Here is a 15,359-nt window from a genome sequence, read left to right on the forward strand (position 1 = left end):
GGTTACAGATCCATGTGTCAGACACTGTGACAAAAGTGGTTTGTTCGAAGAGGATATTTTTCAGAAGGACCAAATCAAGTGTGGCATGTGGATGGATATGATAAGCTGAAACTCTTTGGTGTTGCTGTTGATGGACTTTCAAGGAAAGTTATGTGGCTCAGCTGTGGCAGCTCAAATAATGACCTAGGCATCATTGCAAAATATTATATGGAGTGCGTGACACGGTTTGGTCAACTTCCAGCATGCCTTCGTACAGACTGTGGCACAGAAAATGGCACAATGGTAGCCATTCACTGTGCTTTAAGATCAGACCATGGAGATGAACTTGCAGGAGCCCACAGTCATATGTATGGCACCTCAACTACAAATCAACGGATTGAAAGTTGGTGGTCTTCGTTCAGAAAGCAAAGGTACATGGCTTTTAAAATACATTCTGAAACTTAAAATTGAATGGTTCCGAAGGTGTTTCGTGGTCAGCGATATACTTTTTCTTGTGGGTGGGGTTTTATACTCAAATATTAAATTACAGTCACAAACAAACAAACAAAAACATAGTCACCTACACATTTTTCTCATGTGATGCAAGACTGCTTCAAAAACTATAATAAATGTTTGGTATACCAGTGACATTTGTTTGTATTAAAACAACACACTCAGAAAGAAAATCCGACTCACACATTCCACAAAAGTCCTAAAAAGGAACTATGAAAAACAACAAACAAACTGACATTCAACATTTTAATAAATTATTATAAATCCTATAGGCAATGGCATCAGTAAAGATTGATCTATTTAAAATTGAGTAAAATTTATTCAATTTTGTGTGCCTACGTAGTACCAAACTAACATCTAGATCAAATAGTTTACCTGTAGGGAGTCATATAAATAAAAGAACAAGGGATTCTTCAAATTTGAGAACTGTAAAAGGAGTAATATAAGAACACTGATCCAACATGACAGAAATCCATTTGTTATAGGAGGTCATTCGTTTCAGACATTTCTTTGATGTTGTGTGCCAAAAAAGAAAAACTGATGTTTTCACTAGCTTTTGGATTTCTGTGTGGTATCTAACAAGTGATAACAGCTTCAGTCTTCATGTAGAAACAAAATAGTACATTTATATGGACAGACCTGTATATTACAACTTTTCTTAAGTTCAGCCGCCAAATGCAGGAATAACTGAAGGATTAATCATTTTGTTAAATTTTGTCATTTGTGTGAAGTTGCTTTGTTTTTTCCTGCACTGATGAAACACTTCAGAACATGTGAATAAGCTTTTCTTTGGACGAAATTCCGCACAGTTCATTATTCTTAAGATTATGACTTTCTTTAAAGAGGACAATTACATTGAATTACTTGTGTTATTAAATTTTATATGCCTTGTCATTCCACCATTAGAACTCAGTTCTGGATTGAACTCTTCAGTGACCTGAGGGAGAGGCATCTTTTCAACGGCAGTCATGAACATAAATGCCTTCTACGATATGTCTTCCTCAATGTCTTGCAAAAAGAGCTTGACGAGTACAGAGATCTCTGGAACACTCACACCATCCGACCTGTGCGCCAATCTTGTTGTCCATCTGGTAAACCAGAAGCCATGTATCACCTGCCTCATAGGTATGTATTTAGTCCATGTATTTTATTTCATAGTTTTACTAAAATTTTTCTTCCTCAGTATAGTGTATTATATGTATTATATGTGCAGGATACCATGTGTTTGTGTGTGTGTAATAAGATAAGATAAGATAACCTTTATTAGTCCCACACGTGGGAAATTTGTTTTGTCACAGCAGGAAGTGGACAGTGCAAAAGTTATATAGCAAAATTAGAATACAATAAGAATAGAATACTGTACACAACTGTAAAGAATAAAATAAAATAAAATACTATATACAGTAGAATAAATAGAATAAAATATACAATAGGATAAAAATAGAATGCAAATGCTTTATACAACTGAGTAAAAATACAACTTTTTCAGAAAAAGAGTATTGCACTTATTGTTATTGCACATGTGTGTGTTAGATGGATGATCTAACACGCACGATCTGATATCGTCATAGTAAATGTTGTTCCAGGATCAACATTGCAAGTCACCAATCAGAATGTTGTGACGTTTTTCTTTGGCGCGCCAAGCCATTCGTGCATTTATGAAATTCCAGTGTTGCAAGGACAATATCAATTCTGCTTAGCGTTTATTAAAGGGTTAGGGTTAGGGTCAAGGTCCGTTGATCGGCGGACAGAGGCGGTTTCTCGCAGCTTCAGTACAGTTTTTTGTTTTAAGGCGGTTTTTCCCGAAGTCGCAAAAGTATGATGTCACAACATTCTGACTGGTGACTTGCAATGTTGATCCTGGAACAACATTTACTATGTTGATCTGGGAACAACACCAACACGACGATATCAGATCGTGCGTGTTAGATCAGTTGAAGTCTTTGTTGTGGAGTCTGACAGCAGTGGGGAGGAAAGACCTGCGAAGTCTCTCCGTCCCACACCGTGGGTGCTGCAGCCTGCCACTGAAGGAGCTGCTCAGGGCTATCACAGTCTCCTGCATGGGGTGGGAGATATTGTCCATCAGGGATGACAGCTTAGCCACCATTCTCCTAATGTCTTTACTTATACTGGTCAATAGACTTTAGTGAACACATTATTGAAAGGTGTTACACATGAAATAAAAACCGTGTTTCATCTTTATTCCTCTGAAGCAGCTGCATTATAACCAATCTGCTCCTTTGTGGCCTTTAAAACAGCTTAAATAACTGTTGTTATATTTGTTGCAGTTTCTGCTCCTCTTGGACAGACGACTCTTGAAAAGACATTTTTGAATTTCAATGTGACTTTAACTGGATAAATATGGGATATATAAACGTCCCTCTGCAACAAACTGATTCCAGCTTCTACCTCATGATAGGAATGTTTTTGTGGCTCAAGATGACCTGATATCTTTCATGATGGATACATTTGACACATGTTTCACATATTATAGACCAACAAGTTATTCATAGCAGTTTAAATACGGGGAGTCACTTTTGGGCCCAGCAGATAAAACAGAGCCAATATTTCCTTCTTTATTTAAGTGACGTGTGTCACAGATGTGACCTAGTAAAGTGTAACTGAACATTAGTAACGTTATTAACACTCTCATGGCGTTCTTTGAAGTTAGCCTCAGCTAAAGTAATATACTAGCAAAAAACTATTTCCAGGCTCAGCTTCCATCATACAGATGATGCTCGTGGCAAAAGAGTAACGTTCAGAAGCCTTTTCATTATGAAATCTGTTTCTGTTCATCAGGAAATCATATTCAAACTGATTAAATAGACATTTTTCAGTAGTTAGCTGCTGTGTGCCCATTTCAGTGTGAAATGAACTGGAGTCTGTCTGTACTGGATCTGGATTCATCATCGTCCCTCCAACAGCGACACAGCGATCCGGCTCACCAATTGGTGATAACGACCCACTGAGCCTCCTAGCAGGTGCAGGAGGGCCAATCTGAGCCACAGTTATGGGGCTGATAACTGCTAATAACACCCATTGATGGACTGATAACATGAAGATTAAATGTCAGCTCCCTCCAAAATAAGAGCTTTTTTAAAAACTCAGACTGAGGTCTTATTTTGAAAGCAGATTTAAAAACACTTCATGTCATCTGTGCTCTTTAAACTGGCATCATGCACCTTCTCACCAGCAGAGGGCCACAAATCACCATCAATGAAGAGTTCAAGGAGATGTTAGTGACATCAGAGCTGTAGTATTGATCTGATCAATATGGAAGTTCATGTTTCTTTGATTGGATCAGTTTTAAAAGCAGCTGTTTTCATAGAATGACAGAAACACGAGAGATGCTGAATGTCTTTAATATTTGATACACTGTTGGATGTCCACTTATTCAGCCATGATGGAAACTTCCCATTAAGAAAGAGAAATCAAACATTTGGATTCATTTTAATGAGCTCAGAATTTTTGAAAATGCAGAGGAGCTGGTTGTGAACTGAGCTTCAGAGAAACACAACATACTGATATTCACTGTGAAGCTTTGAGTGGAAAAAGACAGAAAAACAACATGTGGATCCTGGAATAATGGGAGCTTCCATCTTTAAAGGACCGAAGAGGAAGAAGTTTACAAGGAATCATTTAGAACCGTTTCAAACATCAACTGATTGAATCCATGAATGTGAAAACGTGTTTGTGAGTGAAAGAGACAGACATGTACAGACTGAACTATCTGTTCAACAGTCAGAATGTTTCTCTAACAGGAGACACTCTTTACACTCCACTCAGCACAGAAATGCTGAGGAACCAGGCCAGACTCTAAATCCAGGATAAAGAGTTTCATTGAATTTGGTGTTGAAGGTGTGGAGGTGGATCAGAGTGTCAGAGGAGACTCTGTAGAAGGACAGAGTGCCAGCAGGACAGTCCACATACACTGCTGCTCTGTTAGAGACAGAGGAGGAGGAGGAGGAGGTGGTGGTGGATATGAATTTGGTGTTATGACAGACAAAAACAGGACCATCATTAGTGCAGTACAGACTCCAGGACTGATCATTGTACCCAAACCAACAGTCCTCACTGCCTCCTTTCCTTCTGATGCTTCTGTAACTCACTGATATCTAAACGACTCCTCTCCACTCGACCTCCCAGTAACAGCGACCAGTCAGACCATTTCTACACAGCAGCTGATGACAACCATCAAATCTGTCTGGATGATCAGGATATGACTGAACCTCCTCCACACGTGTCACCTTCCTGTTGTTGTCAGACAGTTGGAGCTTTGTGTGTACTGTGTTTGTGTCGATTGTGAGTTGACAGGAATCTGATGGAGAGAACAAACACAATCCAGCTGCAGTTATTGATCCATCATCTGTTCATTGATTGACACTTTGATGATGACTCCTGACATGATGAAGATGGTTGAATGTGTGCTGCTTTGTTTTCATGAATCCCATTAAAAACACACTTACACTTCCTCAGACCTGGTGTCAACCATCGGACTCCAGCATGCTCCACCCTGAAATGAGGAGGGGAGTCAGACCAGCACAGTCAGCATGCACACATGGACATTACATGGCTCTCATACACACACTGTTACACACTGATAAAGGAACAGTCCAACATTTTCACAAATACACTTCAATCCCTACGTGGATCAAACTGCTGATGACTGATCCTGGATCTGTCAGTACACCACTGTGATGAATGAAATATGACTGATTCAAACTGTCACCTTCATTATCGTTATATTCCTCTTCTGTTTAGCTGGAAAGGACACCTCCCTGCCTTTGCTGCAAGCTGTTTTTCTCCTTTTGGTGTCAGTGTGGTTACTGTACATGACCTCTGACCTCTGAGTGAGTGGAGCCTTGTTTTCATGTGTTTTAAAGCCACCTGAAACCTCTTTATGTTCTGATTTGACAGCAGATTTCTCCACATGCACACAGAGAAAATTCTGTCTCTTTCACACAAACAGTGGACCATATATTTGCTTTTGAATATTTCATGTTGAAACTATTAAGGGACCAGTGTATTTACTCAGCAAAGACTCTGATCCTCATGTTAGAGCACTGAATCATTCTGCTGTCAACTGACATCACTGAGAGTCACCTGTCAGTTTCCTTCTGTCCTCTGAATTTCTGAAAGTTCATTTGTCAGAATCAGAAGATTACTTCCAGTCTGAGTTATTGCCACATCACTGACAACTCAATGAAGACAAACTGGGAAGTAGAAAATCATTCATGTTACAATATTTATTCTATTCCATCAAAACAAAACAATAAATATTAAGCGGTGACTGCTGTTTGTTAGTATACAATGTTACATATATCAAATGAACAACAGCTTCATCTCTGACTGTGGTAACACAAACTTAAATATGTGAAGAAGGCAGGTAACATTGATCCTTGAATATTTGATTCATATATACAGACTTAACTACATAAACTTCACTGTGGTATGAAAACTATTGTAGATCAATACATTTATTGACTAACAATGACCTAAAAACACAGCTCTGTCTCTCCATGTTAACATAGTCCAATTAGCACTTCAGGAACTATCTGAAGTCTGCAAGAACCACGTGACCATCCTGCATTCTGAACCTCTGCTGACACAACTCTCCATTCTACGGCTGTGATTTCTGAGCTCAGGTAACCATGATAACTCAGCAGCTCTTTTCATACAGCCAATGATAGTTGTGAACATTTGGATATTATCTTCTGACTGATTTGAATCTCTTCTCTCTCTCTCTCTCTCTCTCTCTCTCCCTCTGTGACAGACCGCCGTTAGTGGCTAATGCTAATTTGAGATGAATTAGCATTTACCACTAATGCTAATGCCATTTACTCTTGCTTTTAAGCTAAGTTAGCAGCTAATGTTCAGTATTCCACCTTGCTCTGGTCAGGATTTCACAGACTTGTTTCGTTCTCAGATAACACATGTTTTCAACGTATCTAAAGCTATCCATCCTTGTAATGGCAGAGAGAAGTGGAGAAAAAATAAACAGCTAGCCTGAGTTGAAGAAAGAGTTTCTCATAAAGGAAAGGGAAAGATGGAGCAATACAGTGAAAGAGGGACAGATAAAGAACATCAGTGATCTTTTGAAAACAAGCAAAGAGAAAGAAAAGGAGAGAAAGTCCAGCAGGGTCTAAACACACAACCAGAGAGTACTTGAGACATTAATTCTGAGGAATCAAGGAGTAGTAGGTAGTAGGGGTGCAACGGATCAAAAATTTCACGGTTCGGATCGGATCACGGTTTTTAAGTCACGGATCGGATAAATTTTCGGATCAGCAAAAATAGAAAAAAAAAGACAAAAATTCTACTCGCCATTTATTTATTTAAGTATTTTTTGCCTATTAAAAAACATTCAACTGAAGACTCATTCCACGCACTTATATAAAAACAAATTAAGGTGCAATATGGACATTATGGACCATGCTGGGCAGCCTCTGCATCCTCTGCACACGGCCATAAACAGCCAGAGGAGTCTGTTCAGTGACAGGTTGCTTCTCCCAAAGTCAAGGACCAGCAGACTTAAAAAGTCCTTTGTCCCACAAACTGTTTAACTCCTCGCTGGAGGGGAAACGGGGACAGAGGAGGGGGGAACAAGTAGCTGTAGTGCCTTTTCACTGTGCAATAGTTTTTGTTAATATCCAGCGGTGTAATAGACTTACAATACTTAAAATGTGGCGTTCCCTTGTATTCTTATTCCTATTTATTCTATTTATCCCTTTTGTATTCTCTGTATTTATAAATGTGTATATATGGTATAGTTAGAGCAACAGAAGATGCCTGGGACAGTTCAGCCATAACTTTAAACTTCTCCTGCTCATACATGCTTGGAACGATCTTGTCACTGAAGTGGACGTGCAACGAGATATCATAGCGTGGCTCAAGCACGTTCATCACAGTTTAAACCCCTTGTTTTGCACAACGGAGTACGGCCTCCCGTCTGCAGCTAAACACCCCATTAGCTTTAGTAATAGCTTTAGCCCGGTCGGACTGGGCAGCAAAGGGCTGCTTAAGTGCCACAAACTCCTCTGCTCCGCTACTTGGACCGCTAGCGCTGACCATAACTACCGCTTGACAGACCCACCGCGCACCATACGCATACTTTTTTTTTCTTTTTCGAATCTTCGGATCACGTGCGTACCGAACCGTGGAGAGGGATCGGTTCGGATTTCGGATCAACCGTGATCCGTTGCACCCCTAGTAGGTAGCCTCTTGCTGGTGAACTATTAAGATGTAGAACTTGATATGTGCAAAAAAAGAATTTTTATGAAGTGTCTTGTGATATTAATAAGTTGTTAAGGCTTAATGTTCATTTTGAAAGAAATAATATCTTGTTTTCTACTAGTCTGTCACCACTGTCACATTTGTGTCACCACCGCCAGCACCTTGTCAACTCCATAATATGGATTTTTTTGTTTATTTTCCTCTTTTGAGGAACCATGTGTTTTGATATTCCAATAAAAGTACTTAATTTTCTGAATAAATGTGTAATTTGCATGCTGCTAAATCTGATTGCTTCTTAAGGAGATTAAATACAAGCTTCTGAAAATATGTATGGCTCTAACTCTAATAATAAAAAGCCAAAATATCTTACTTTTAAACCTGGTATAATTAGTTTGAAAACATATGTGCATGAACAATAGAATAGAGAAGCTGCTAACAGTCAAAATAGCTGAAAAAACTTAATTTAAAATATATATATTTTATATATTTATTTATATATATTTACTTATATATATATATATATATATATATATATATATATATATATATATATATATATATATATATATATAAAATTTAAAAAAAAATTCCCCGCTTGCCCCTGTGGGCGGTTAATCCTTCAAGCTCGGGTCCTCTACCAGAGGCCTGGGAGCTTGAGGGTCCTGCGCAGTGTCTTAGCTGTTCCCAGGACTGCGCTCTTATGGACAGAAATCTCCGATGTTGTTCCCGGGATCTGCTGGAGCCACTCGCCTAGCTTGGGAGTCACTGCACCTAGTGCTCCGATTACCACTGGGACCACCGTCACCTTCACCCTCCACATCTTCTCGAGCTCTTCTCTGAGCCCTTGGTATTTCTCGAGCTTCTCGTGTTCCTTCTTCCTGATGTTGCTGTCATTCGGAACCGCTACATCGATCACTACGGCCGTCTTCTTCTGTTTGTGTATCAGCCACCTCCGCTATCTGCCGGTGGTACATACCGTGCAGGGGCTTGTCCTTCCATGATGGTTCCTCGCCTTCCTCCTCTTTCTTGGGTTTCTGCTGCCTGAGGTATTCACTGAGCACGCTGTCAGTTGGGGCCATCTTCGTGATGTATTCATGGATGTTCCTTGTCTCATCCTGGACTGTGGTGCTGACACTCACCAGTCCCTGGCCTCCTTCCTTCCGCTTAGTGTACAGCCTCAGGATGCTGGACTTGGGGTGAAACCCTCCATGCATGGTAAGGAGCTTTCTTGTCTTTATGTCAGTGGCTTCTATCTCCTCCTTTGGCCAGCCTATTACCCCAGCAGGGTACCTGATCACGGGCAGGGCGTAGGTGTTGATGGCCCGGATCTTGTTCTTACCGTTCAGCTGACTCTTCAGGACTTGCCTGACCCTCTGTGGGTACTTGGTGGTTGCAGCTTTCCTAGCAGCCTCTTCATGGTTCCCATTCGCCTGCGGGATCCCCAGGTACTTGTAACTGTCCTCTATGTCTGCAATGTTGCCTTCTGGTAGTTCAATCCCCTCAATTCTGACTACCTTCCCTCTCTTTGTTACCATCCGACTACACTTCTCCAGTCCGAATGACATTCCAATGTCATTGCTCTATATCCTGGTGGTGTGGATCAGTGAATCGATGTCTCGTTCACTCTTGGCATACAGCTGGATGTCATCCATGTACAGGAGGTGGCTGACAACTGCTCCGTTCCGTAGTCGGTATCCGTAGCCAGTCTTGGCAATGATCGCACTGAGGGGGTTCAGGCCTATGCAGAACAGCAGTGGGGACAGAGCATCTCCTTGGTAGATCCCGCATTTGATGGTGACTTGTGCTATGGGCTTGGAGTTGGCCTCCAGTGTTGTACACCACATACCCATTGAGTTCCCGATGAAACTCCCTGAGCGGTCCCTTGGAGCACTTTGAGCAACATCAGACGTGTGCACTGTGGTTAGACCAGCATCGCATCCATCCAAGTTACATGGTTTATTAAAAAAAACTAATTACAGTATTTACATTTCTATTAGAATACTTTTGATTAAGTGCTTTAGCCCACTTACAATGAAAATGACAAAAATCTTGTTCATGACCTGTGTAGTATGTTAACACTATTGGAAGTAAAAATAACTTAACTTCCAATTTTGAAAACACTTACATCTTTTTTTTATAAAGCTCTGACTTATTACGAGTATGAGTCTGTGTGAAGCTCCTGCTGTGCACTGAGCTCCTGCCTGTGGTCTGGGAGAGAGTCCTATAACTCTTTGTCTGCAAAAGACAGTATATAACGACCAATGTTGGGCAAGTTACTTTGCAAAAGTAATTAATTATAGTTACTATAATTAATTATAGTTACCAGTTATTAAAGTAACTGAGACCCAGGACACGCTGGAGAAATTATATCTCTCGGCTGGCCTGGGAACGCCTTGGTATTCCCCCGGACAAGCTGGAGGAGGTGGCTGGGGAGAGGGAGGTCTGGGCAGCTCTGCTTAGGCTGTTGCCCCCGCGACCCAGCCCCGGATAAGCGGAAGATGATGGATGGATGGATGCAGTTTTGCAATCAACAAAGTTATATGCAGCTATTTACCTACAAATCCAGCCAAGGTGTTTTTTTTAATGACCATTTCAAACTTTTTACAGAAAAATCAGGCGTTCTGCATCAAATTTGATGCCACACAAATTAATTGATTGATTGATTGATTGATATACCTTTATTAGTCCCACAAGGGGGAAATTTCATAAGGCTATTGCACGCAATGGCGGCGCCATCTTACCCTCCGACCATACATACATTACACAAAACATCACATGGGGAAGACAGGTCAGAGGGGTATAACATGGAAAAAGCACCACACGAGGAAAGATAAGGAGAAAAAAATAACTTCCCCCAGACTGAGCTCCAACAGGGAGATCAGTTTGAGAACAGAAAAAAAACACCTCTGCACATAGCACATGAAAAAACTCTTAATACACCAAAGAAACACATGACAAGCAACAGGGGTGGGTAAAGGGTGAGAGACAGCCGATTTAGACAGTACATCCGGGCCTGCAGCCTATGCGCTGGTCTCCATGATCCACCGTCAGCATCGGAAGGGAATAAGCGTCGAAGGCGTTTGGAAAGGGAGGGGGGATGAGTGTGTGCATATCAGTGTATATGTATGTGTGTGCGTGTCCAGAGTTCAGCTGAGACAGTGTCCTTCGCCCTGCCAGGCTAAGTAAACAGTCTTCCAGCCAACCCAGGTGGCCTTGCATAGAATAGGAAGGAACAGACTAAACACAGTCTGTAATCAGGGTGTTGTTGTACAGCTCCAGCCTTGCAACCGCAGCTGGCGCCGAGAAGGTATCCGCATGAAGTGATGGTGCTTTTTACTTTAGTGCGAACAGCTTATATGAATTTCAAAGCAGTTCTACAGTCCAACACTGGTCTCTCAATCTCCCGATGGAGAGCCGCGAGCTTCGCCATACTTGCATTCTGTGATGTTGTTATTCTTGTGCTCAAGGAGCCGATTCTGAAAAACTCACGACAGTGTGCCTCCCCGAGAAGTCATCCAATTTACGCTCAGAGATGTTATGCCGAGCGAGCCCTTCCGAGATGTAATCCAGTCTGCACTCAGAGATCTTATTCTGAGTATTCACAGCAGCTGTAGCCTTTCCAAGATCTTATCCGTGCTGCACTCAATGAGCCCATTTTGAGAAATTCACGCCTCGTCCCATCGTTTCAATTCCAGCGGGCAGCCTTGTGGAGGTTTGAACAGCCGGTTCCGCTTTCTTAATTCTTCGATAAGTCAGGCCCAAGCCAGCTCCGATCAGCCAGAACCCTGTTATCATGGTTCCGAATAGGTAGAAATCTTCAGCAGTCAGGCTCACCCAAGCCCAGACTTCTCGTTGAGAAAGGGGTGTCAATTGCATTCAGAGACCAGTTGATCAAATCCATAATTCCTCTTTTAGGTTTTAGAAAACAGACTGTGAGAGATTGTTCCAGGGAAAAGTAATACAAAAAACACGAGACTAGACAAGGACATAAGAGGCTAAGCAGGGAAGCTAAGGGAGAGGAGGAGGAGGAGAGGAGAGGACAGGAGAGGAGAAAAATGCGTGCAACTTCAAAAAATTATTTCTGTCCACTATGAGATAAAGGAGAACAACAGCCTGATACGTGCACCCACCTTTGGCAGCACCTGTAACATTCATCAGTCACCTCATTGTACTGACACACACAAGAAAAGTATCGACTACACTACACACTAACTATGCAACACACTAACTGTAGATTCCAAACATGCTAAATGTCACAAATCTCTCATCTCAAAACCCTCTCTCTTTTCTGCTCTCTTGACACTGTCACTCCTAGTGAAGGACACAGGAAATGTTTCCAGCTCTTCCTCCTCTATCAGACATTCTCTCCATACCTGAGAGTGTCCAGTCTCCAGCCTGGATCCTTCAGTCCAGCCGACACCAGCTTCACTCCTGAGTCTCCTGGATGATTGTAGCTCAGGTCCAGCTCTCTCAGATGGGAGGGGTTGGAGCTCAGAGCTGAGGCCAGAGAAGTACAGCCTTCCTCTGTGATCAGACAGCCTGACAGACTGCAGACACACAAAACAACAATCCATCTGTCAACAATCATTTTCTCTTTGTCACATACAATAACATCTATACATTTACATCCATTCAATTTAACTTTATTTATAAGGGACTTTATTTATAAGGAACAACAGCCTACAATATTAGAGAGAAAGCATGGCACATAAACGCATCAGGAGTGAAAAGAGGGGAGTGGAGAAGAAAGCAGAGCATCATGGGAGGTCCACCAACAGCCTGATCCTATAGCAGCAAAACTAAGGGATGGTCCAGGGTCACCTGATCCAGCTCTAACTATAAGCTTTATCAAAAAGAAAAGATTCCACAAAAAGATGCAAACACAAAGCAATGATCTCCCTGTTCACCCAACGGGACATACACCTACATGCTTTTGGGTGCTGAAAGTCGACATCTCACAGATTCTGAAGCTGCAGGTTTTGTCACTCTCCTATGGGCTCAAATTCACTGAACCAGTTAAATGAAGTCAAAGTGGTTATTTCATATTTTCAGTCAGAGACAGTGCATTTGTACATATTAAGTTGGTAAAATGATTTCTAAATCAAATAAACAGCTCTGTAAAACCCTTCAGAATACAGTCAGGAATCAAACCTGAAGATTCAGGTGGAAGTGCTGCTGAAATAAAGATTTTTCATCAGAGGATCAGGGGGTAAACAGCTTTAAATACTTCAAATTACAGACTTTTAATTGTAAATGAATGAATGGCTGTGTGTTTTTGTTTTATGGGCTGAAAAGTTAGAGTATATGGTCAGCATTAGTCCACAACCTCCATCACACTGCTCTCCAGATCGCCTAAAACATCTCTCTGTGTATCAGTGCCCCAGGGCGAGTGAGTAATGAGCTGCGATGCAGCACTCCTGTTTCAAAAAACTTGCTTATCATTAGTCTTAATACTTTAATTGGTCTTTTTATTTTTTACATTCTGTGAATTAGACGAACCTCACAGTTTGAACAAACCTTTCAGGATGAAAGCCACGACTCTGAGGCCAAAGAAAGCTGGAATGTGTATTTTTCTTAATTTTTCTATCTTTTCCTTGAATTAAATCAAAAATTTTAAATCACAGAGAGCATGGTCTTTTACTATAAGTCAAACATGTTAATTATATATAAGACAAGGCAATAAAACACAGAGCCAGCTAAACTGTCAACTGTAAACCTTTTCCATATTTTTAAAACAAACTACAACTTCACAGCACACACAGCACTGAATTTATTATTCTTTTTTCTTTTTCCACTTTGAGCATTGAGGCAGGGTTAACTAATAATGTGAAGCATTTTATGCTTTTATGTGATGCACTGGAGCAGCTACAGACCTATATCTAAATTACCGTTAATTGCTAAGCTTCTGGAAATGGTTGTGGCTAAGCAACTTATAGCGGCTCTGGACAAACTTAGAATTTGCGATAAGTTTCAGTCCGGCTTTCACAGACCTCACTCTGTGATCAACAGATTCCAAATGCAAACAGCACACTTGAAATGAACTCTGGACCTTTTATCTGTTCATTGTAATTGGGGTAATGAGGGAATAACACACACCTGGCCATGGAACAGTTGAGAAGGCAATTTTGTCCCATTATTTTTGGCCCCTTAAGAAGTGGGAGGCACATTTGCAAACTGTTGTAATTCCTACACCGTTCACCTGATTTGGATGTAAATACCCTCAATTAAAAGCTGACAGTCTGCAGTTAAAGCACATCTTGTTCGTTTCATTTGGAATCCATTGTGGTGGTGTATAGAGCCAAAAATGTTAGAATTGTGTCGATGTCCCAGTATTTATGAACCTGACTGTACACATGCAGATATACACTCATCCCCCCTCCCCCTCCAAACGCCTTCGACGCTTATTCCCTTCCGATGCTGATGGTGGATCGTGGAGACCAGCGCATAGGCTGCAGGCCCGGATGTACTGTCTACATTGGCTGTCTCTCACCCTTTACCCACCCCTGTGGCTTGTCATGTGTTTCTTTGGTGTATTAAGAGTTTTTTTCATGTGCTATGTGCAGAGGTGTTTTTTTTTTTTTTTCTGTTCTCAAACTGATCTCCCTGTTGGAGCTCAGTCTGGGGGAAGTTATTTTTTTTCTCCTTATCTTTCCTCATGTTATGCTTTTCCATGTTATACCCCTCTGACCTGTCTTCCCCATGTGATGTTTGTGTAATGTATGTATGGTCGGATGGGTAAGACGGCGCTGGCACGGCTGGCAGCCTTAACCCAATTTCCCTCGGGATGAATAAAGTATAATCAATCAATCAATCAACATCCGAGAGCCAACGGACTTTGACTGGGTCGACAAAGCTCTGCAGTGAAATCCCACGGTCCCATGAAACTCCATCTGCTGACAAGCAGCCCCAGGAACCAACTTTTGAGCACCACAACGAGACAGATATCATTTTGCAAACAGCAGTTGTGGAGCTGATCAAGCACACCCTAAGCTCAGTTTAAATGCAATTATCGAGCGGCACCACCAAGATATCTGTGTGAAGCCCAAGATAAATGAAATTCCAGCCCCTACTGAAAGGAAACAGTCACGTCTTTCTCCGCTTGAAAGATATTACTGTGGAATGGGCATTTTATACCTACACTACAGAAAATTTTGAATTTGGAGGGCTTCACCCCAAATGTGGGATGTGTTAGAGGAGCGGCAGAAGCCTACTTGTTTGAGTTAAAAGAACACTGTGGATTTTAAACCAAACAAATCCACACATTCAAATCTTACACGCTGATGTGCAGACTTGGTGCTTTTTTTTGTCCTCTTGGTTAGCTGACAGAACAACGTATTCATGAACAAATATCTTACTAAAATGTTGCTCATGTGTAAATATGAGAGAGCATAACTTCTCTCATAAATGTCAAATGAATTTTGTGCACTTTTACCATATTTCAGTAAAATGTGTCTAGCTGATGACTTTAAAGAAACGAAAGAGGAAAGGTTAGCACATTCAAGGTTATTACCATGCAATTAACAAAGTAATAACAGCTTCATATCCAATATATATATCAGTTGTTACAGCTGATTAATATTACTCTGAAATAATAAGATAATAAGAGCCCCAACACTGGGGAGTAATAATATGGA

At 41.1% G+C, this 15,359-nt stretch overlaps 1 protein-coding gene and 1 pseudogene across 1 annotated transcript in view; one reads left to right on the forward strand and one right to left on the reverse strand.

Annotated features, from left to right (window-relative positions):
• LOC134620609 (uncharacterized) overlaps positions 1 to 15,359 on the forward strand; it is an 823,316-nt gene that overhangs the window by 314,320 nt on the left and 493,637 nt on the right. The gene's annotated exons all lie outside the window — the stretch shown is intronic.
• LOC135932481 (protein NLRC3-like) overlaps positions 4,275 to 15,359 on the reverse strand; it is a 47,128-nt pseudogene continuing 36,043 nt past the window's right edge.

Source organism: Pelmatolapia mariae, linkage group LG3_W (genome assembly GCF_036321145.2).
Source record: "Pelmatolapia mariae isolate MD_Pm_ZW linkage group LG3_W, Pm_UMD_F_2, whole genome shotgun sequence".
In the NCBI taxonomy this organism is placed as follows: domain Eukaryota; kingdom Metazoa; phylum Chordata; class Actinopteri; order Cichliformes; family Cichlidae; genus Pelmatolapia; species Pelmatolapia mariae.